Genomic DNA, 22,457 nt, shown 5'->3' on the forward strand with positions numbered 1-22,457 from the left:
ACACCGACTTCTTTCTCACTAACAACTAACAACTAACCACTAACCGACAGTCCAAATAGTTGAGGTGTGTATATGTGTTTAGGGCAGCGTGCTTGGACCTGAATTGGATATAAGCACGAAAATAGCTACCAATAATAATAATAATGGGACACTGAAAACCTTCATTAGCAGCAGTTGTGATCGGTAATAGCAGTTATGATCGGTAGCAGCAGTTATGATCGGTAGCAGCAGTTATGATCGGTAGGAGCAGTTACGGTAGGAGCAGTTATGATCGGTAGGAGCAGTTATGATCGGTAGCAGCAGTTATGATCGGTAGTAGCTATCATCTGCAGTGAACATATAAACTCTGCTGGATACCATTGTTCTTCAGTGATATTTGCGTGTAGTTTTAGTCCTCGTGTCTTTAACTGGCATTTCCGCGGTGCACAAAGTCCCATCAGTAGCAGCAGTCGTCGTCGACAGTAGCCTTCATAGGCGGTAACCGTTTATTGTGTTGTATCTGCTGCATCACGTATATTTACGGACTGGTTGCATTTCTTTTGTGGTATCAATGTTTAGTTTCTGAATACTTTAGACGGTCTTCCATCGACAGCGACCATCATAATCGGCGGCCGTCGCCGGCAGTGATTAAATATATTGTGACAGAAACACCACGGCCAAAAGTAATGCAGATTGCATCACCTATAGTGCCGTGCCATATGTGTTAAACAAACACATCAGCATTGTGCAGACCTCCAGTTGCCGTGTTTCCGATGGGTATGTAAAATCAATACATAATACCGTTATGATAACTATTTACGGATAATCGGGTCAAGACTTTTCAAGACGGATGTGTTTGCTCGCGGGCAGGTGGACGGCAATTTGGTTTTGTTCAGGGAAATCAATTTGGCTTCGAAGGTAACAAGCAAACGGGGCACCAGCTTGTGTTCACCCTTGCAGTTTAGTTTTTCTTCTAATGTCAGCGAAATCAATTTCACTTGAAATGTAACAAGCAAACGGAGAATCGCGTTGTGTTCACCGTCCCAGCTTGTTGTGTATTGTGTGAGTTTTGTTTTGCCAGGAAATAACTTTGACATTTAAGGATACAAGCAAATGGGACATCAAATTGTGCTGACTCTTGCAGATTATTATTCTTTATTAAGAAAATCAGTTTGATTTTCAAAGCAACAAGAAAACGGGGCATTACGTTGTAATCACATTCACTCTTTTATTATTATTATTTTATTTTTTATGTTTTTTTTGTGTTTTTTTATTTTTTTGTCAGAAAAATCATCTTGACTTTGAAGGTAATAAGCAAACGGGGCATCACGTTGTGTTCACACTCGCAATTTTTTATTTATTTATTTTTAAAATTATTTAATTCTTTTTGTCAGACAAATCAGTTTGACTTTGAAGGTAAAAAAACATTGGGCGCCAGCTTGTGTAATCCGGAATTACGAGGTTCAAGAAGGTAAAAATATGAGCGTCAGCTTGGTAGTCAAGTCCAAGAAATATGATAGAAAACGTGGCGATCGCCGTCAGCTTGTGTGACCCTGAATTACAAGAAATATGATAGATAATCGTGACAATCGCCGTCAGCTTGTGTGACCCGGAATTAAAAGAAATAGATGATCGTGACAATGGTAGAAACGTGTGTAACTGTGTGATGAACAGCCGTCGCCACTACTGACTAAGATCATTCGAATGATGATGTTTCTGCTATCACGAAATAGTACGATGCTGCGCCGTGATTCCCAGGAAATGGATACTGTTACATCTGATCGGTAAGAGAGCGCTCTTTAATCATTCAAAATGTCTCTTTGCTATTGGGTAGGGTAGGGTGGGGTGGGGGGTGTGGGGGGGGGGGGGTCTGGTTAGGGGGCGTCCAGGAGAGTAATGCCAATATGGTAAAATGACATGTAGTACAAATTGCCGTCTCCATAGTGTTTGTAGCAGATTTGTGAATTTGATTTTTCTTATATTAATTTGCATTGTACGTCTGATGGCATATTTCCTCTGTTGTCGCCGATTCCATTATTTCTGATTAAACAGAGTATTTAGCTGGTTTGACTAATGACTCGTTCAGAACTGAAGGACGTCTTTGCAGGTTAATCAGTTTATTTAAGATAATCATGTTGTACGCTTCAACTAAGACAATTCGAATGTCGTGTTTAGTGGCTTGGAGTGCTCTGTTATTGCAGCAGATCTTGCATCAGTTGCAAAGAGAGGGAAAGACTGTTTAACGGTACATAGCAACATTTTAAACTGTCGCTATTTGGTTTGTAGAATAACTGTTGTTATTTTGACTCTTCATTGTGTGTGTGTGTGTGTGTATATATATATATATTGAGAGATAGAGGGAGGGAGCGAAGTAGCGATGGGGAGAGAAAGAGCAAGCGAGCCAGGGCCGTAGCTAAGAGCTGTTGTTGGGGGGGGGGGGTGTTTGTTTTTGTTTGGTTGTTGTTATTGTTTTTTGGAGGCAGATTAATTCTTGGAACGAATGAGCATGAAAGGCGCTAGCTGCAAGTGAGACAAATGAAGTGAGGGAGAGAAAAGAGACAAACAGACAGAGACAAATGAAGTGAGGGAGAGAAAAGAGACAGACAGACAGAGACAAATGAAGTGAGGGAGAGAAAAGAGACACACAGACAGAGACAAATGAAGTGAGGGAGAGAAAAGAGACAGACAGACAGAGACAAATGAAGTGAGGGAGAGAAAAGAGACACACAGACAGAGACAAATGAAGTGAGGGAGAGAAAAGAGACAGACAGACAGAGACAAATGAAGTGAGGGAGAGAAAAGAGACAGACAGACAGAGACAAATGAAGTGAGGGAGAGAAAAGAGACAGACAGACAGAGACAAATGAAGTGAGGGAGAGAAAAGAGACAGACAGACAGAGACAAATGAAGTGAGGGAGAGAAAAGAGACAGACAGACAGAGACAAATGAAGTGAGGGAGAGAAAAGAGACAGACAGACAGAGACAAATGAAGTGAGGGAGAGAAAAGAGACAGACAGACAGAGACAAATGAAGTGAGGGAGAGAAAAGAGACAAACAGACAGAGACAAATGAAGTGAGGGAGAGAAAAGAGACAAACAGACAGAGACAAATGAAGTGAGGGAGAGAAAAGAGACAAACAGACAGAGACAAATGAAGTGAGGGAGAGAAAAGAGACAAACAGACAGAGACAAATGAAGTGAGGGAGAGAAAAGAGACAAACAGACAGAGACAAAGAACCCGGTACCGAAAAGGGATCTTTGTCGTACACTTTCCCCTATACTGAACTGTGCACATTACACTCCTTCATATCCCAGTCTAAGGGCACTGGTTGTGGGATGGGGTAAAAATTCACACATCTATCAAAGGCGATCGATTATACAACATGTCTGTATTCAGACACAGATACAGAGGATCCAGTTGGTATAAAATAAACGTTTCATTCTCGGAAAATTATTATTTCATCATTTAACATAAACTATCCACATTAATTTTCTTATCGTCACACGTCATTCTTCGATATCATTTGGCCTTGAAGTCGCTAATCTGCGTCAGTTAAAAATGGATTATTCTCCTTTTTAATACTCAGAAGTGGGGTGCTGCTCCACTGTGACAAACTTGAATGTTGTATGATAGAATTTTGACGATAACCGTAGATAGCGAAAACACATTAGTTTATTAAAACTCTAGTTGTGTTTGTATTACCCATTAGCGAATGATGAGACTTTATCTTTATAGCGACAGTCCTGAGTTTGCTGCAACTGTCAAGATGTTTCCGACTAACAAAGACTTTTTAACGACTGTAATTACATATAAATATATATGTTTGGCATACAATATTAGTGTCTGTATATTAAATGTGTGTTTAATAGTCCTAGTTATTTGTACTAGGTCAAACTTCATTTTATTTACTAATACAGTGAAACCTCTCAAACCGAAATTCACTGAAAACCAGAAATTTTTTAATATCCCTTTTTATACGCCCATCTATGATGAGCTGTATTGTGGTATGGCGTTGTCCGTCCGTCCGTCCATGCGTCCGTCCGTCCGTCAGTCTGTTAACTCTTTTTTGTCCGGACCGTATCTTGCATACACACACATGCATACAGGACCATCAAACAACACATGTAGGAACAACTTGAGATGGCGGTTTGTCGTGTACTATTATTAGGTAACTGTGAGATACTTTTCACGGTCTACTGCACATAACAGTAAATCCTTGTCCGGACCATATCTTGCATACAGATGTGCGGTCGGTCGTGGATCGATCCTCTTCGATGGGCCCACTGAGTTATTTCTCGTTTAGCCAGTGCTCCACGACTGATGAAACATAAGTCGTGGCATGCACTATCCTGTCTGTGGGATGTAGCATATAAAAGACCCCTTGCTGGTAATCGGAAACAGTAGCCCTTTACGTGGCGGCAGCGGGTTTCCTCTCTCATTGTCTGTGTGGTCCTTAACCATATTATCCACTCCATGCAACTGTAATTAAAATGTTCTGAGCGCGTCATTAAATAAAACATTCCTTTCTTCCATATAACCGTAATTAAAAGGTGCTGATTGCGTCATTAAATATAACATTCCTTTCTTCCATATAACCGTAATTAAAAGGTGCTGAGTGCGACATTAAATATAACATTCCTTCTTTCTTTCCATATAACCGTAATTAAAACGTGTTAGTGCGTCGTTAAAAAACAGGAGAAAAAAACCCTTTAAATGTCAGTGTCAGGGCCGCTTCCCCCAGTCCTGGCCATTATTTGTACAAAATAAATTAAGCTTACTTAAAGTGCCTTTGTCACTCAGTCGCCAAGGTGATGGTGGCTGAGCAGTTAAGAAGATTCGGTTTTTTGCTGATATTGTCCTTCAGAAGGATTCAGACAAGGTCCTTTGATGATCGCCCGCCAGGCTATGTCGACCCGTCTTGAGCAGTGCACGCCGCACTCCGTGGACGCTGTTTTAAAGGCCGTGGTACGTGTCGTTCTGTCTGTGAGAAAGTAACACGTGTCGTCTCTTCACTGGTTGATTCATAATGCTGCTACTAATCATGGTATAGTTTATTGTCGTGCTTTTATCTGTCATGGGCACGCGTCTCGACTGCTAGGTCTACCAATTTAGAAAATTTTCTTGTGAAATACACGAGATTTCAGCACATCAAAATAACCCACAGACGGGGATCGATCCTAGACCGACCGCACACCAAGCGAGCGCTTTACCACTGAGTAACGTCTCGTCTTTCAGATTCTATGATTCTGGGAAGTAGATTCGTTCTGGGAAGTATACGTTCATGTGGCTATTTTTCAAAGGAACGCTGACCACCGATTACATATTGTCAGTGGTCAGTACTGGGGGGGGGGGGGGGGGTAGATCAGTTGGTAGAGCTTTCATCTGAGGTTATTTGGTCGCAGGATCGAACCTCCTCGGTAGACCCATTCTCTTTGTGGGTTTTCCATACAAACTAGTTCCCCACGTCTGGTATATCAAATGTCGTGGTATGTGATGTCTTGTTTGTGTCCTGTTAAAAGATCTCTTGCTGCTAATGAAAAAATGTAGCGCGAGGTTCCTATGAAGACTGCGTGTCACAAGTACCAAATGTTTGACATCCAATAGCCGATTATTAATAAATCAAAGTACCCAAGTGGTGTCGTTAAACAAAACAGATTTTAACGTTCATCAGTCTGTATGGTAGCAGGTCGATGACTGCAGGACGTTTAGCTGTACCATACCTCAATAACTGATCTGAACATCAATTTGCATTGCATTGTCATCCGTACCTCATGGGTGTATCAAGGCCATGTTTAGCAGCGGTAGCGGCAGTCCCCCTATTTCTCCCTCCCAGAAATATATTTAAAAGTGTCCATTTTAAAGTTTAATAGTGCCTTTTTTGACTAACTTGAAAAGATACGTAGCCAAATTAACAAAGCCTGTTTATATGATACACGCGTGTAACTACGTACATTTACAATACTTAAACTCCTGTTTATATGATACAAACGTGTAACTACGTACATTTACAATACTTAAACTCCTGTTTATATGATACACGCGTGTAACTACGTACATTTACAATACTTAAACTCCTGTTTATATGATACACGCGTGTAACTACGTACATTTACAATACTTAAACTCCTGTTTATATGATACACGCGTGTAACTACGTACATTTACAATACTTAAACTCCTGCGTTTATCACAAACAGACTTCGTTAATTCGCCCCATTATAATTATTATTGTGCCTTATTGTGGAGTCTATTTATTTATTTTATTTTATTTTATTTTATTTATTTTGCTTGTTTGTTTGGGGTTTTTTGTTGTTGGTTTTTGTTGTTTTTTGTGTGTTTTTTATGCCACTCCTAGCTATTTTGAACTTAGCAAAGCCCTGTGATTCGAGATAAAACCAGTGTTAACATAATTACTGTTGACACACATAGACTGATCTTTAAGCACGTACTTCTCAGAAAGGAAACAACAGACATAATAACACCCACTATAGCATTCACCCTCCCCCGCGCTTCAAATGGAACAAATGGCATTAATACAAAACGAAACAAAATTATTATTAAAAAAAAGAACAACACAAAAACAAAACCACAAAAAATCGACCTACAAATACAGTTGATTCAGTTTGAAACCGGAGCGACGTCATAAGGCAAATGTAATTTGAGCGAATATTGGTTGCACTGAAATGACTGTGATTAATTTTGTTGTTGCTAGAGAAACTGATTGTCTCCTAAACAATTTTGTTCCGACGCGTGTCGGGTAGCAAAGTAATGCACTGTGATGGCAATAACTTGATAACAATATTGATGACTATTACTTGCTTGAAAGGACTTTGATGAATATTTTGTTCCCGGGTAGAGTCATTTTCTAGAAAACTCCACCACCCTTTAATAATCATAGGATAAATATTTAAGACAGTGACTGTTAATAACTAGGTACAGCTAGTGGACCACGATTGGTATATCAAAGGTCGTGGTATGTGCTATCCTGTCTGTGGGACGGTTCACATAAAATATCTCTTGTTACTAGACTATTTGAAAAATGTAGCGGGTTTCCTCTCTAAGACTATATGTCAAATTACCAAATGTTTGACATCCAATAATCGATGATTAATAAATCGATGTGCTGTAGTGGGGTTCTTAAACAAAACAAAATTTAGCCTTTTTAACAAGGTGGAGAATTTAAGAGTTGATACCCACAGTTAGTTACGTCCAAAGTGATGGTTTTCACAAAACAAGCTTAAACGTTTAATAAACTCTAAAAATGACGGGGAAAACTCCGAATGTTATGTTATATAAAGCATATTTCATGGTTTTTGTCAAATATGATTTATATCTCATCGAGTATAATTTGCAATCATAGCTCACGAGTCGCGCTAGCGCGACGAGTGTGATATGTAATTGCAAACTTCACGAGATGAGATATAAATCATATTTGACCCCCCAAAAACATGAATTTTTTTGTATGTATGTCGAGGTTGCCTGTTACATACATAAATATTAACGTATGTATGTATGTATGTATGTATGTATGTATGTATGTATGTATGTATGTATGTATGTACGTACGTACGTACGTACGTACGTATATATGTAATATTTGTGTATATATGTATATATATATATGTATGTATACATAACATTGTACGTAAATATACATACACGTGTGTATGTATGTCTTCTGTGTGTGTGTGTGTGTGTGTGTGTGTGTGTGTGTGTGTGTGTGTGTGTGAGTGTGCGCGCGGGTAGAGGGGGGCGGGTGGAGGAGGGTGCGTGGGTGTGAGTGTTGGCTGAGGGTGGATGGGTATATTCGCGTGTATATTACTGCTACAAAATATGAACAATAAATTTGTATTCGAAATAATATCAATATTTCAGGTTGCACTTACTCTCATACTAGAAGCACAATAGTGGCTATAGATAAGCCCCCTCCCCCCCCCCCCAACCCCCAACCAACCAACCAACCAACAACACATATTATATATTGAATGGGATTCCATATTTAATTGCTTATTACATAGAACGTACTGGTGTGCGATGCACCTGTCGGGACAACACGTTATCGATCTACGTTCTGTGTCAATGTCTTATTGCCTCCGACTTCAGCTCCAGTGGTGTCTGTAGATGTGATTAGTGTTCGCAGTAACGACAGCTCGTTACGAGTTCAACACGTCTTTGTCAAACTCTCCATTGTGGTCGCTACTAAATTCACGGCAAACACAATGGTCGGATTTGTTTCCTTTTCTTCTTTTTTTCTTTTTTTTTCCTTTTTTTTTTTTCTTTTTTTTTTTGTTCTTCTTTTTTCTCTTTCTTTTCTTTTTAATTTTTTTTCTTTCTTTGTTATTTCCCCCCCTTTTTTTCTTGTGTGTGTATGTGTGTGGTGTGTGTGTATGTTTGTTTTGTTTTTGAACCTCTCAGATAATAAAGTGTTACGTCTTTAAGAATTGTACTGTTGTCTTCAGCTGATTAATATTCAGAACGGACGTCACAGCAACAGTAAGATAGGGAATTTCCGCATTAATAATGAAAAGCAGAAATTAGACGTTCGCGTGTCTCTTTAACATGAACTAAACGACTCTTTTGTTAATGCCAAACCGACATGGGCATCAGGGGCGGGTACATGATTTCCTTTAGGGATGGGTGCAACTTTTAAAAAGCACCTATTTGTATAGTAATTGTAAGCATTAAATATAAACAATCTTCCCCAGATTAACTATGTTGTATCTCACTAAAAAGAAATACTTTCATTATAGTGTATTATAGGGACAGTGTGAAATTCGGTTTGGGGTGATCACCCCCAGCACCTACCTCACGGATTCGCTCCTGATTACCTTAATGGTTTGAGAGATCTAAATAAGAGTTTTGCTTAATTTGGACCGACACTGTCTTAATGGCTGGCGACAGCTGACTGCCATGATAACAACATATGTTAGGCTTAGAGTCTCGTTTTGATTGTGTCTTAAAGGGAAGTTGTTTTTTTATGATGAATTATGGGTTATGGTGGATTCACACCATGCGATTTGTAGTAACAATCCTCAGCACCTAATTTAATTGGATGGGAATTTGCGACTACATGCAAGAAATAACATGGCGTGTTGTAAACCTGTCGATTCTCAAACCAATGATACACTGAAACTAAATGTCTAATTAATATTTAGGCCGTTATTTCACTACATCGATGTAAAATGGATCAATACATTTAGCGTGTATCGGTTTCTACTGAGCACGTATTTTACGGTTCGTTCACGTGTTCTAGAAACATTTCATATAAGGTTTTTTTGTCCCGTCTGGAAACCAACCTTTAAGACTGAATTTATATGCAGAAACGAAAAGCAGCAAATGTACAGCACTGTTCCTAGGAATAATGAGTACGTTACGTAATGTTAAGTAATTGTTTTAGTTTTACAATACTTGGAATTAGAGTGTTCCGCGTGACTGTACGTATCTATGCGGATACAGTGTAAACCCGGCCTTAGGCCTTCTCAAAGTATAAAATAGGGTTCCACACCACCAGTAATTACTCCATGGAGTTCAAATACAAATGTTTATGTCAAAATAGATTGTGTGAAAAATACATCAATATCGAGAGGGTCACGCGATTACTAGTACTCCCCTCTACAAGTGCCTTGAAAATACATCAATATCGAGAGGGTCACGCGATTACTAGTACTCCCCTCTACAAGTGCCTTGAAAATACATCAATATCGAGAGGGTCACGCGATTACTAGTACTTCCCTCTACAAGTGCCTTGAAAATACATCCATATCGAGAGGGTCACGCGATTACTAGTACTCCCCTCTACAAGTGCCTTGAAAATACATCAATATCGAGAGGATCACGCTATTACTAGTACTCCCCTCTACAAGTGCCTTGAAAATACATCAATATCGAGAGGATCACGCTATTACTAGTACTCCCCTCTACAAGTGCCTTGAAAATACATCAATATCGAGAGGGCGATTACTAGTACTCCCCTCTACAAGTGCCTTGAAAATACATCAATATCGAGAGGGTCACGCGATTACTAGTACTCCCCTCTACAAGTGCCTTGAAAATACATCAATATCGAGAGGGTCACGCGATTACTAGTACTTCCCTCTACAAGTGCCTTGAAAATACATCATATCGAGAGGGTCACGCGATTACTAGTACTCCCCTCTACAAGTGCCTTGAAAATACATCAATATCGAGAGGATCACGCTATTACTAGTACTCCCCTCTACAAGTGCCTTGAAAATACATCAATATCGAGAGGATCACGCTATTACTAGTACTCCCCTCTACAAGTGCCTTGAAAATACATCAATATCGAGATGATCACGCTATTACTAGTACTCCCCTCTACAAGTACCTTGAAAAGAATCAACATAGGTCGACCACGAACTCTTTTCAGTTAACCACCCTCATGCCAGAGCACAGCCTCACGTTGATGTCATACAAGTGACAGTATATCACTAATCACTTACTCACGGTCCTGGACAGACAACCCAGATAGCTGAGGTGTGTGTGCCAAGGACAGTATGCTTTAACCGTAATTGGATATAAGCACGAACATAAGTTGAAATGAAAATGTATACCATACACAGTTGTTATCAGTCAGTACTAACTACAACAAGTAACTTCAAATCACTGGGTTATTTAAATACTACAGAGGTCAACTTATTTATAATTATCAAAGAAAGATTTTAAAATGGCTGTCAGAGTTGTATTATTATTTTATGAGGCACTATTTCCAGAACCGGACAATATTAAGTGTTACAAGTAACGACACGACAAATGGTGGTGTGTTGCCTATAGGTTGGTGTGTATTGTACAAATCGTTAGTAGAAGTTATACTGTGAGAAGTCATCTTTCTATAGGTAACATTGACCGTATCGGTGGTCAGTAAAACGCTAGACTCAGTTCACATTCAGTTAAAAATAAATGGCTAAATGATTTAGAAAGATAATAAATAATAAGATAATTATTCCTTCACATGGGCTGGTAGCGATGTGACTAATAAACAAGTGTTTCCTGGTAGGAGGTCAGTGGCCAGTTCAGGCCATCATTGTAGTTTTTGCAGTGACTGATAAACAAGTGTTTTCCTGGTAGGAGGTCAGTGGCCAGTTCAGGCCATCATTGTAGTTTTTACAGTGAGTGATAAACAAGTGTTTCCTGTTAGGAGGTCAGTGTCCAGTTCATGCCATCATTGTAGTTTTTACAGTGAGTGATAAACAAGTGTTTCCTGGTAGGAGGTCAGTGGCCAGTTCAGGCCATCATTGTAGTTTTTACAGTGTGTGATAAACAAGTGTTTCCTGGTAGGAGGTCAGTGGCCAGTTCAGGCCATCATTGTAGTTTTGACAGTGAGTGATAAACAAGTGTTTCCTGGTAGGAGGTCAGTGGCCAGTTCAGACCATCATTGTAGTTTTTACAGTGAGTGATAAACAAGTGTTTCCTGGTAGGAGGTCAGTGGCCAGTTCAGGCCATCATTGTAGTTTTTACACCAGCTGCTTATCTGTATTCTCCATTTACGTTCCTCATTAATGAATATAATTAAGTTTTAAGCACGCTGTTCTGGACGCACACCTCGTCAACTGAGTTGACTGTTCATAGCAGACATTAATGGTTAAAGCCGCAATGTCTACTTTCTGATTTACATATGTTTATTGTTTGACATAAAATTAATTTGGAATTAATACACACACCAAAAATGTTTGTTAAAGTTTGTTTTGTTTAACTTCACCACTAGAGCACATTGGTTTATTTATTATCGGTGATTGGATGTCAAACATTTGTGATTTTGACATATAGTCTTAGAGAAGAATCCGCTACATTTTTTCATTAGTAGCATGGGATCTATTATAGTATAAACAGACAGGATAGCACATATCACGGCCTTTGATATACCAGTCGTGGTGCGCTGGCTGGAACGAGAAAAAAACCCAATGAGTACAAACAGAACTTGCTAAAATCGAAAGAAACAAAAGGTTTGATTTATACAATACTAGAGCACATTGATTAATTAATCATCGAGTATTGGATGTCAAACATTTGATTTTTTCACACGCAGTCTTGAGACAAAACTCGTTACATTAGCAGTGAGTATATTTCATGTGTACTTTCCCCACAGATAGAACAATACATACCATGGCATTGATTTGTCTACCGATAAAGTTCAATTCTTCTATACCAGTACCTCGGGCGAGCCCTCTAGGGCTGAGTTAGATATCCCACCCCCATTCCAAAATTGATAATTTAAACAGACAGAGTTGTAAGTAGTGTGTTTTGTGTTTTGTTATTATTGTACCTTAACGGTAACAATGCTGCAATACCCAGAACTATTGCCTCCTTTCTAATAACTGGGGGAAGCGATTTTAATCAACTATGATTAGGCAGAGTGCTGGGTAGGGAGGGGCAGAGGGCTCAGGAGCGTAGACAGGGGGTTTTGGGGGATTCAGACGACCCCCCCCCCCCCCCCGCTAAGGCTAAAACTATTTTATTAGAGCAATATTAGATTGTGTTGATATAGGTGGCCCGAGAAAATGCAGACCAAAGGGTCCGCTAGGTTCATATTTGCCCCCCCCCCCCCCCACACACACACATCTAGACCATGCTACGCCCCTGAAGCTGGAGGGAGGGACTCTCACTGACCCGAAAATAACGTTATTCACTGCTTGCTGTTTACGTATCAAAACATCGTGTGTAACTAATTTTAGTAACGCCGACAGAACAATGTTTAAAACGTGTACTAAGCCTAACACCGGTTAACGTTCCCAATTTCCGGTCTTTAATTGAACATACTCTTTAGTACAATAATGTTTTATTGAACATGTCGGAGAGGTTTTTATTACCATAATAAGATTAAATTAGTATGTGTAAATGAAATGTTGTGTTTCGTGAATGTGCAATTAAAAAACAATGGCCAACATGATTTGATAACAGACATTTTGGGTGCCAATACTCGACGTCTAAATACGGAATTTCGTTAACTCTGTACTAATTTATACGTCATAGAGCTATCAATTTCGATTGTGCCTATGTGATTGGATGGTATGGCTGTGGCGACCGGGTCATCACCTATGAGAAGTCAACCGTATGTATTTAATTCGATATCACACATATGTGTGTTACTGGTTTGAGTTATCATACATGACGAATTATATTCTCACCAACTGGTATGTAAGAATTTCGTCTATTACACACTCGCTGAAAGGGGCGGGACGGAGCCCATTGGTATTTAGCGCTCGTTTGATGCGCGGTCGGTTTGGGATCGATCCCCGTCGGTGTGCCCATTGGGCTATTTCTCCTTCCAGCCAGTACACCACGACTGGTATATCAAAGGTGTGCTATGTGCTATCCTGTTTGTGGGATAGCGCATATAAAAGATCCCTTGCTACTAGAGGGTTTCCTCTCTAAGACTATATGTCAAAATTACCAAATGTTGACATCCAATAGCCGATGATTAATAAATCAATGTGCTCTAGTAGTGTCGTTAAACGAAACAAACTTTAACACTGGTTGAAGAGAACACTGTGTGATATCACATGTATGGTGGATAGACTGAGAGACATCAGACTGACTTCTCCTTAGTGATGAACTACACGCTAAAGACAAACCGTCCAATGAAATGAACACGACTGAAACCGATTAGTCTATGATGATAGGTTAATTGCAAATCCAAGCGCCATAAATACGTTGTAGTTGGAAAAGACGTTTAATTGTCTTTTTAAAGCTAGTTTTTGGGATATGTAAGAAACATATTACTGCATTAGCGCCCGTTAAAAAAACAAAAATACTACAATTTGTTTTTTAAGAAGTTCTAATGGACGATCAAGAAACAAACAAATCAAGAGTTGAAATGTGCCAGGCTTTCTGAATACTCATCCCATTACCATTTCTCGTTGGATGTGATATTTTTTCCTTTTCCAAGCTGAAGTTTCACAAAAGGATTCCAATTTGATGACATAAGAAGACATATCACAGAGCACCTGGAGAGCATTCTAGAAAACGACTTCCATGAATGTTATGAGACGTGGAAGAAAAGTGGTAAACTTTAACAGTGTCCTTTTTTGTCTCTTTGTCAAATAAATTCTATATGGTAAACTACACATCGAGTATTTTTATGATAGGTCTCTTTATATGCATTTCTTAATATATATATTTCACATATTAGTCGTGGAGCAGCAAATGAACTGTGCAAAACAATATTGGTTAAGAAACCCATTGAACGTTGGTTGGAGCAGCGAATGGACTATGCAAAGCAATATAGGTTAAGAAACCCATTGAACGTTGGTTGGAGCAGCGAATGGACTATGCAAAACAATATAGGTTAAGAAACCCATTGAACGTTGGTTGGAGCAGCGAATGGATTATGCAAAACAATATAGGTTAAGAAACCCAGTGAACGTTGGTTGGAGCAGCGAATGGACTATGCAAAACAATATAGGTTAAGAACCCATTGAACGTTGGTTGGAGCAGCGAATGGACTATGCAAAACAATATACGTTAAGAAACCCATTGAACATACGGTGTTCGCTCTACCACTGAGCTACGTCTGTCGATTGGACGTATTAGTAAATTAAAGAAGAAAAATGAATGTTAAAAAGTATAGGATGACGGCAACACTAAGAATTATTAATAAACTGTGACGTCAACGCGTCAGTGGCCGCAGCTGCAGACCAGGTAATGAAGGATTATTTGGTGTAGTCTTTCGTTGCCAGCACATCTAAAAGGTCGCTGTGTGCAGTTTCTCACTTCTAAGATGAGTCTGTGTTTTTAACAATGATTATAATAACAGAAATTAATAACGTGGTTTGTGCGTCGTTCATATAGATCATAGTCTAAAGGTTAAACCTTCATTGTCTAATTACAATTAGCGGGTCGACTTAGGAAAGTAATCAATGCGCAAACAGGTGTTATTTGATTGGACACAAATCAATACACAAATCAATACAAAAGATAAGAATTTTGGGTAGACATCGTCAGGTCACTTTCAGTAATTATGTACCTATGTTGGACAATGTTTATGTTTTGTTTTGTTTTTTTTGTTTTTTTTTGTGGCCTTTTGCTTTGCTTTGCTTTGTTTTGTTTGTTTGTTTGTTTGTTTGTTTGGGGTTTTGTTTGTTTGTTACACCCAGATTAATCTGACAGTGTCAAGGTGGAGGAGCCTTGAATCATAGCTTTACAATGGTAAAGTATGTTAACAATCTTTTTTGTTTAACGACACCGCTAGAGCACATTGATTTATTCATTATCGGCTGTTGGATATCAAACAGTTGGGTTTTTTACATATAGGTCTTAGAGAGGAAACCCGCTACATTTTTCCATTAGTAGCAAGGGATCGTTTATATGCACCATCCTATAGACAGGATAGCCTATACCACGGACTTTGATATTCCAGTCGTGGTGCAATGGCTCGAACGAGAAATAGCCCAATGAGCTCACCGACGGGGATCGATCCTAGACCGACCGCGCATCAGGCGAGCGCTTTACCACTGAGCACATCTAATAATAATAATAATATACATCTAAACGACAAAACCGTAATACATGGTCTCTGCACAATGTAGAGTCGAATAGCCATTTGGCAAAATAGTGGTTCATTCCATGAATCACTGTCTAGTGTCTCGTCTACAGGAGGACAGCCACTCCTGAGGAGATCATTTACTAGTGATCTCATCCCTCTTGCTGTGCCAAAACGAAAACTGCTACTCCTAGACTAGTTTACTAAATCAAAACTGCACCAGACAGTACAGGGTGTATAGTACCAAATCAAATCCCATAGACGACAATAGTAACATATGTGGCTAAAACTCCTACCTGCAGCGTATCAATCGACATAAACGCCACGGATATAAATACTACCACCCTCACATTTAAAGTGAATCAGAAAAAATTGGGGGTCAAGCTGCTTGTTTCTGAGTTAACGGGTAGCGTCTATGACTACCCTAGTTCCGCTCAAAATTCGAGTACTTTTTTTTACAGGTACCCATACATGTTTCAAGCACAAGCCTACTTGACACATTGGTACTAGATGAAATAAAATTGCATATTTTTTTTACCTAGATGAAACTATTATTTTTTACAACCAACACACTCACATTTATAACCAATCACAGGACTTGTGGTGTTCACTTCTCTATCAAAAGTTGGGTGCACCTCGAACTTTGACTCAGCTGGAAGTTATTTGGTTTGTACTACCTACAGCTGTGATGACATGCTGATGACTTCACATGATATTCCAGTTGTGGGGTACTGGTTCAAACGAGAAAAAAACAAAACAATCAGAGAATGGGTGAACTCACGGGTTTCGATCCTACGATCAATACACCTCAGGCGAGCGTTCTACCGACTGAGGCCGACGGTCGATAGGCTGATACGTATTGGGTTGACGTGTTAAAAATTATTTCGGCCTCGAAATTGGGAAGGTGTAACTTTGAAACTTTATTTCGGTACACTCGGGCCATCAAACGACAGCATATATGAGGCATTATTGTGCAATGGATATTTTACAATAACAAGATGACAACAGGAGCTCTTCGTAGAATATATTATGACATGATTCGAAATAGCTATAAACATGATTTTAAACGAAGACCTGGTGACGTTCAAATACAGTTACAATAGGTTTACGAGTCAGTATTTTAATTGCTGTTTAATGATATTGGTTTTTTTAGAATTTTACGAATGATGCTTATATTAATACAGTTACATATTTCATTGAATTTGAGTGTTCTAGGTTTTTGTAATAATAATATGGCATTTTAAGTATTTTGTGTGTGTTCATGAAATAATTACATTTAAATAAGTAATGATAGTAATCCCCAATACCATTTCCTTTGCGCAGCGTATATAATCTGTTTTCAATGGCCACAAACGGTAATGTTTCTGTCTACTAGTAACTATTACCAACATCTAACCTTGACCAACTGTCTCAGCTGACTGCCAATACACCTGACAGCCAATACACCTGACAGCCAATACACCTGACAGCCAATACACCTGACAGCCAATACACCTGACAGCCAATACACCTGCCTGCCAATACACCTGCCTGCCAATACACCTGACAGCCAATACACCTGCCAGCCAATACACCTGCCTGCCAATACACCTGCCTGCCAATACACCTGACAGCCAATAGACCTGCCAGCCAATACACCTGCCTGCCAATACACCTGTCAGCCAATACACCTGCCAGCCAATACACCTGACAGCCAATACACCTGACAGCCAATACACCTGACTGCCAATACACCTGCCTGCCAATACACCTGACAGCCAATAGACCTGCCAGCCAATACACCTGACTGCCAATAGACCTGCCAGCCAATACACCTGACAGCCAATACACCTGACTGCCAATACACCTGCCAGCCAATACACCTGCCAGCCAATACACCTGACCGCCAATACACCTGACCGCCAATACACCTGACTGCCAATACACCTGGCAGCCAATACACCTGACTGCCAATAGACCTGACTGCCAATACACCTGACTGCCAATAGACCTGCCAGCCAATACACCTGCCAGCCAATACACCTGACTGCCAATACACCTGACTGCCAATAGACCTGCCAGCCAATACACCTGACAGCCAATACACCTGACTGCCAATAGACCTGCCAGCCAATACACCTGCCAGCCAATACACCTGACCGCCAATACACCTGACTGCCAATATACCTGACTGCCAATACACCTGGCTGCCAATACACTTGCCAGCCAATACACCTGCCAGCCAATACACCTGACTGCCAATACACCTGACAGCCAATACACCTGACTGCCAATACACCTGACTGCCAATACACCTGACTGCCAATACACCTGACTGCCAATACACCTGCCAGCCAATACACCTGCCAGCCAATACACCTGACTGCCAATACACCTGACAACCAATACACCTGACTGCCAATACACCTGCCAGCCAATACACCTGCCAGCCAATACACCTGACTGCCAATACACCTGCCAGCCAATACACCTGACTGCCAATACACCTGCCAGCCAATACACCTGACTGCCAATACACCTGACAGCCACTACACCTGACTGCCAATACACCTGACAACCAATACACCTGACTGCCAATACACCTGACTGCCAATACACCTGACTGCCAATACACCTCACAGCCAATATACCTCACAGCCAATATACCTGACTGCCAATATACCTGGGGTCAGAATCATAGCCTCATACCTTAGAACAAAACAAATGGTTGAACAAAAAATGTTTTGTTTATTTTTTTTTCTCTCGTTTTGTTTCTGTTTTTTTTTTTTTTTTTTTTTTTTTTTTTTAATTAATTAAAAACAAAAATTGTTCTTTATTTATTTTTGTTAAATCAAGGCAGTATATTCCTTTATGAAACGTTACAAATCCCAATGAAATATTACTTAAGCATCATACACTCGCTTGACCAATATCAATGATAGGTTTTCTATTTATTGCCAATTTATCAAAATGTCTTGGGTACCAGTTTGATTAATCGCTAGTGATTTCTCAAAATACACACTTGCCAAACACTTCAGTCTGAATCAAGTTTAAAGTTCTTCAGTGTTGAACGATTTGACATTTGGACACTTTACACCACAATTCCCTCATGACAAATTTACGATAGAAAACAAAATGTTGAAGTGCTTAATCAAAGTGGAAATTTGTTAAAGAAAATGCCATGGAAAATACAAACATGTAATGGATTCCCACGGACCTTAACAATACTGGGGGTGAGGTTGGGGGTGGGTGGGCGGGAAGTAGCCCAGTGATAAAGTGTTCGCTCGATGCGCGTAGGTTTAGGATCGATCACCGTCGGTGGACCCATTGAGCTGTTTCTCGTTCCAGCCAGTGCTCCACAACTGATGTAACAAAGGCCGTGGTATGTACTATCATGTCTGTGGGATGGTGCATATAAAAGATCCCTTGCTGCTAATCGAAAAGAGTAGCCCACGAAGTGGCGACAGCGGGTTTCCTCTCTCAATATCTTTGTGGTCCTTAACCATATGTCTGAAGCTATATAACCGTACATAAAATGTGTTGAGTGCGTCGTTAAATAAAATATTTCCTTCCTAATGTGCAAAATAAGCTGTGACATACATGACAATTATTTCCATTGGCACTTTCAGTACCGTATCTCTGTACCAGACTCGTTCCAAAAGAAGCTGTGACATACATGACAATTATTTCCATTGAGACTTTCAGTACCGTATCTCTGTACCAGATTGGTTCCAAAAGAAGCTGTGACATACATGACAATTATGAATCTTCCATTGGCACTTTCAGTACCGTATCTCTGTGTCAGACTGGTTCCAAAAGAAGCTGTGACATACATGACAATTATTTCCATTGGCACTTTCAGTACCGTATCTCTGTGCCAGACTGGTTCCAAAAGAAGCTGTGACATACATGACAATAATTTCATTGGCACTTTCAGTACCGTATCTCTGTGCCAGACTGGTTCCAAAAGAAGCTGTGACATACATGACAATTATTTCCAATGGCACTTTCAGTACCGTATCTCTGTGCCAGACTGGTTCCAAAAGAAGCTGTGACATACATGACAATTATTTCCATTGGCACTTTCAGTACCGTATCTCTTAGCCAGACTGGTTCCAAAAGAAGCTGTGACATACATGACAATTATTTCCATTGGCACTTTCAGTACCGTATCTCTGTGCCAGACTGGTTCCAAAAGAATCTGTGACATACATGACAATTATTTCCATTGGCACTTTCAGTACCGTATCTCTGTGCCAGACTGGTTCCAAAAGAAGCTGTGACATACATGACAATTATTTCCAATGGCACTTTCAGTACCGTATCTCTGTGCCAGACTGGTTCCAAAAGAAGCTGTGACACACATGACAATTATTTCCAATGGCACTATTAGTACCGTATCTCTGTACCAGACTGGTTCCAAAAGAATCTGTGACATACATGACAATTATTTCCATTGGGACTTTCAGTACCGTATCTCTGTACCAGACTGGTTCCAAACATGACAATTATTTCCTTTGGCACTTTCAGTACCGTATCTCTGTACCAGACTGGTTCCAAACATGACAATTATTTCCATTGGCACTTTCAGTACCGTATCTCTGTACCAGACTGGTTCCAAACGAAGTTATATTAGAGTCTTGGGGATATGCGGCAATGTATCACTGGCAGGTGCTTTGTTTATAGAAGAGAGCTGATCTTCACCACAGCATATGGTTCCAACTCTATCTGTAGGAGGACTGTCCCTTTATAGCGCAACAGCACGGACGTCAAAAGCCTTTTCTATAGCCCCCTGTAAACATGCGCAAACAGATGTGCATAGAACAATGTCTTAAGCAAGAAGCTGGAAATATTTTATAGGAATTATTGCTAAAATTAGTTTGAGGGCGATGTATCTTAAATATGGAATGCTGGCTTTTCCACAAAGTTAGTATTTATGTCAAATTAAGGCATGGGCTATACCAAATGGAAGTGGGTATTCCTCATAATTACCATTGTGGTTCTTTCCCCTAGTAGCATGGATAGACATGTATTTACGTCATCGGTCTTAAGTCTGGTAGTTACTAGGTACTGAGTTTTCATCCCAGTTTTAATGGCTCGATGGTGAAGTGTTAGGCTTCTGTATCAACATCTTTATCAGTAACAGCTAACCACCCCAGTCATGGACAGACAGCGCAAATAGCTGAGGTGTGTGTTCTTTATCAGTAACAGCTAACCACCCGTGTCTTGGACAGACAGCGCAAATAGCTGAGGTGTGTGTCCATGACAGCATGCTTGATTCTTCACCGACTGTAATCACGGAAATCAAGTTAAAATGAAGAAGAGTAAATCACTTCATCCATCCATCCATTCATTTTGGAACGGAATATAGCCCAGTGGTAAAACGCACGCCTGGTGTGCGGTCAATCTTCGGTCGATCCCCGTCAGTGGGCCCATTGGGCTGGTATATCAAAGGCCGTGATATGTGCTATCCTTCCTATGGGATTGTGTATATAAAAGATCCCTTGCTACTAATGAAAATATGTAGCGGGTTTCCTCTCTAAAACTATGTAAAAAAATTACAAAATGTTTCACATCCAATAGCAGATTATTAATAAATCAATGTGCTCTAGTGGTGTCCTTAGACAAAAAAAATTTTTAACTTTTTTTATCCATTAATTGATTTATCCATTCATTAACTCGTTCATTCATTCATTAATTTCCCCAATACACAATTCTACCGATATATACTTTGTGACTATGTATCGTGTTGTTTTGTCCTGATTCTGTCGATATGCCACGGATTGACAAAAATACCACCTGGAATTTGTCTTGCACAGAAATCTGATTTTAAATGTTCCAACGATTTTGTCGTTTTATGTGTCATTACGTGAACCAGTCGTAAACCGTTGTGAACGCTCTTTAAGTTTATAGCTTCTATGATTCAACAGCTGGCGTTAATTATAATCGGAAATCTTTAATGTGCATTATGTTGCTGGCGGAAAAGCAATTGTGCTTCATACAACAACAACAAAAAAAGAGAGAACATTTAGTATTGTAAAGTTTATGTCTCTCAGCTTTAAATGTGTTTGTAATGATGATCAAAGTGTTAAACCATTGATGCCTGTTTTACACAGAATCCCGTTATTGGATGTTGTAATCTCGGTATTTAAATGAAGGTTTCACCGCGCTATACCTGCTGATTAGACCAGCACAATAATGACTCAAGATATTTTACATTTAAATTGTCCCGAAAGGTACTTCAAAGAATCAACTAGGTGTACGTGTTCGACGTATTTTACGAGTCATCGATTTATTGGTGTATAACTGAATTATAGCTATATAGTCATAAATCGCATAATACAGAGGAAAAAACGCACCCAACCCAAACAAAGAAACAACAAAAAAACAAAACAAAAAACATAGCCAAAATAAAAAAACAATGACAAAGAAACAAACAATAAAAAAGGAGATCCCTCCATCCCACACTCCACAAAAAAAAAAAAAAACCCACCACACACACGCTAGTTATTTAAATACTTTAACAGAGCAGCTGACGACAGCGAGCGTTAGCTGAAGGGAAACGTTGGCTAGAGTGTATATCTTAAGTCAAGTAATCCGAGCAACTCTGCCTTTAGAGATTGACTGCAATGGAAACATCTCTTTTGGGTATCTCACCACCGTCTTTTTTTATATATATAGCCGAGCATACGAATGTTAACTCTATTAAGCCGGAAGTACTATGTTTAATCTTCTACTATAGAAGAAAAGAATAGCCCCTATAACGCCAGTCTACTAATAACAAGTTTGGCACCTAGTTTGAAATATCACCACCCTTTACTTCGAGATGTTCGAAAAGGAAAGAAACTCTTATTAGACCTCATCATTCAGACAGTACATGACTTGACATTCAGTTCTAGATGCAGGGATCAACCCTATTTTACACCATAATTAAGGGAGTTGCCCCTCCTCCCTTCAACAATGCATAACTTAGCTGTTAAATTAGTTCTGAGTCCAACAA

At 39.6% G+C, this 22,457-nt stretch overlaps 1 protein-coding gene across 1 annotated transcript in view; it reads left to right on the forward strand.

Moving 5' to 3' along the window:
• The first annotated feature begins 620 nt into the window (after window positions 1–620).
• LOC121373885 overlaps window positions 621–22,457 on the forward strand; it is a 49,285-nt gene continuing 27,448 nt past the window's right edge. Inside the window, exon 1 of the mRNA XM_041500681.1 lies at window positions 621–1,763. The gene's annotated coding sequence lies outside the window, so the exon portion shown is untranslated. The remainder of the gene's footprint in view (window positions 1,764–22,457) is intronic.

The sequence above is a fragment of the Gigantopelta aegis genome, chromosome 6 (genome assembly GCF_016097555.1).
Source record: "Gigantopelta aegis isolate Gae_Host chromosome 6, Gae_host_genome, whole genome shotgun sequence".
Classification (NCBI taxonomy): domain Eukaryota; kingdom Metazoa; phylum Mollusca; class Gastropoda; order Neomphalida; family Peltospiridae; genus Gigantopelta; species Gigantopelta aegis.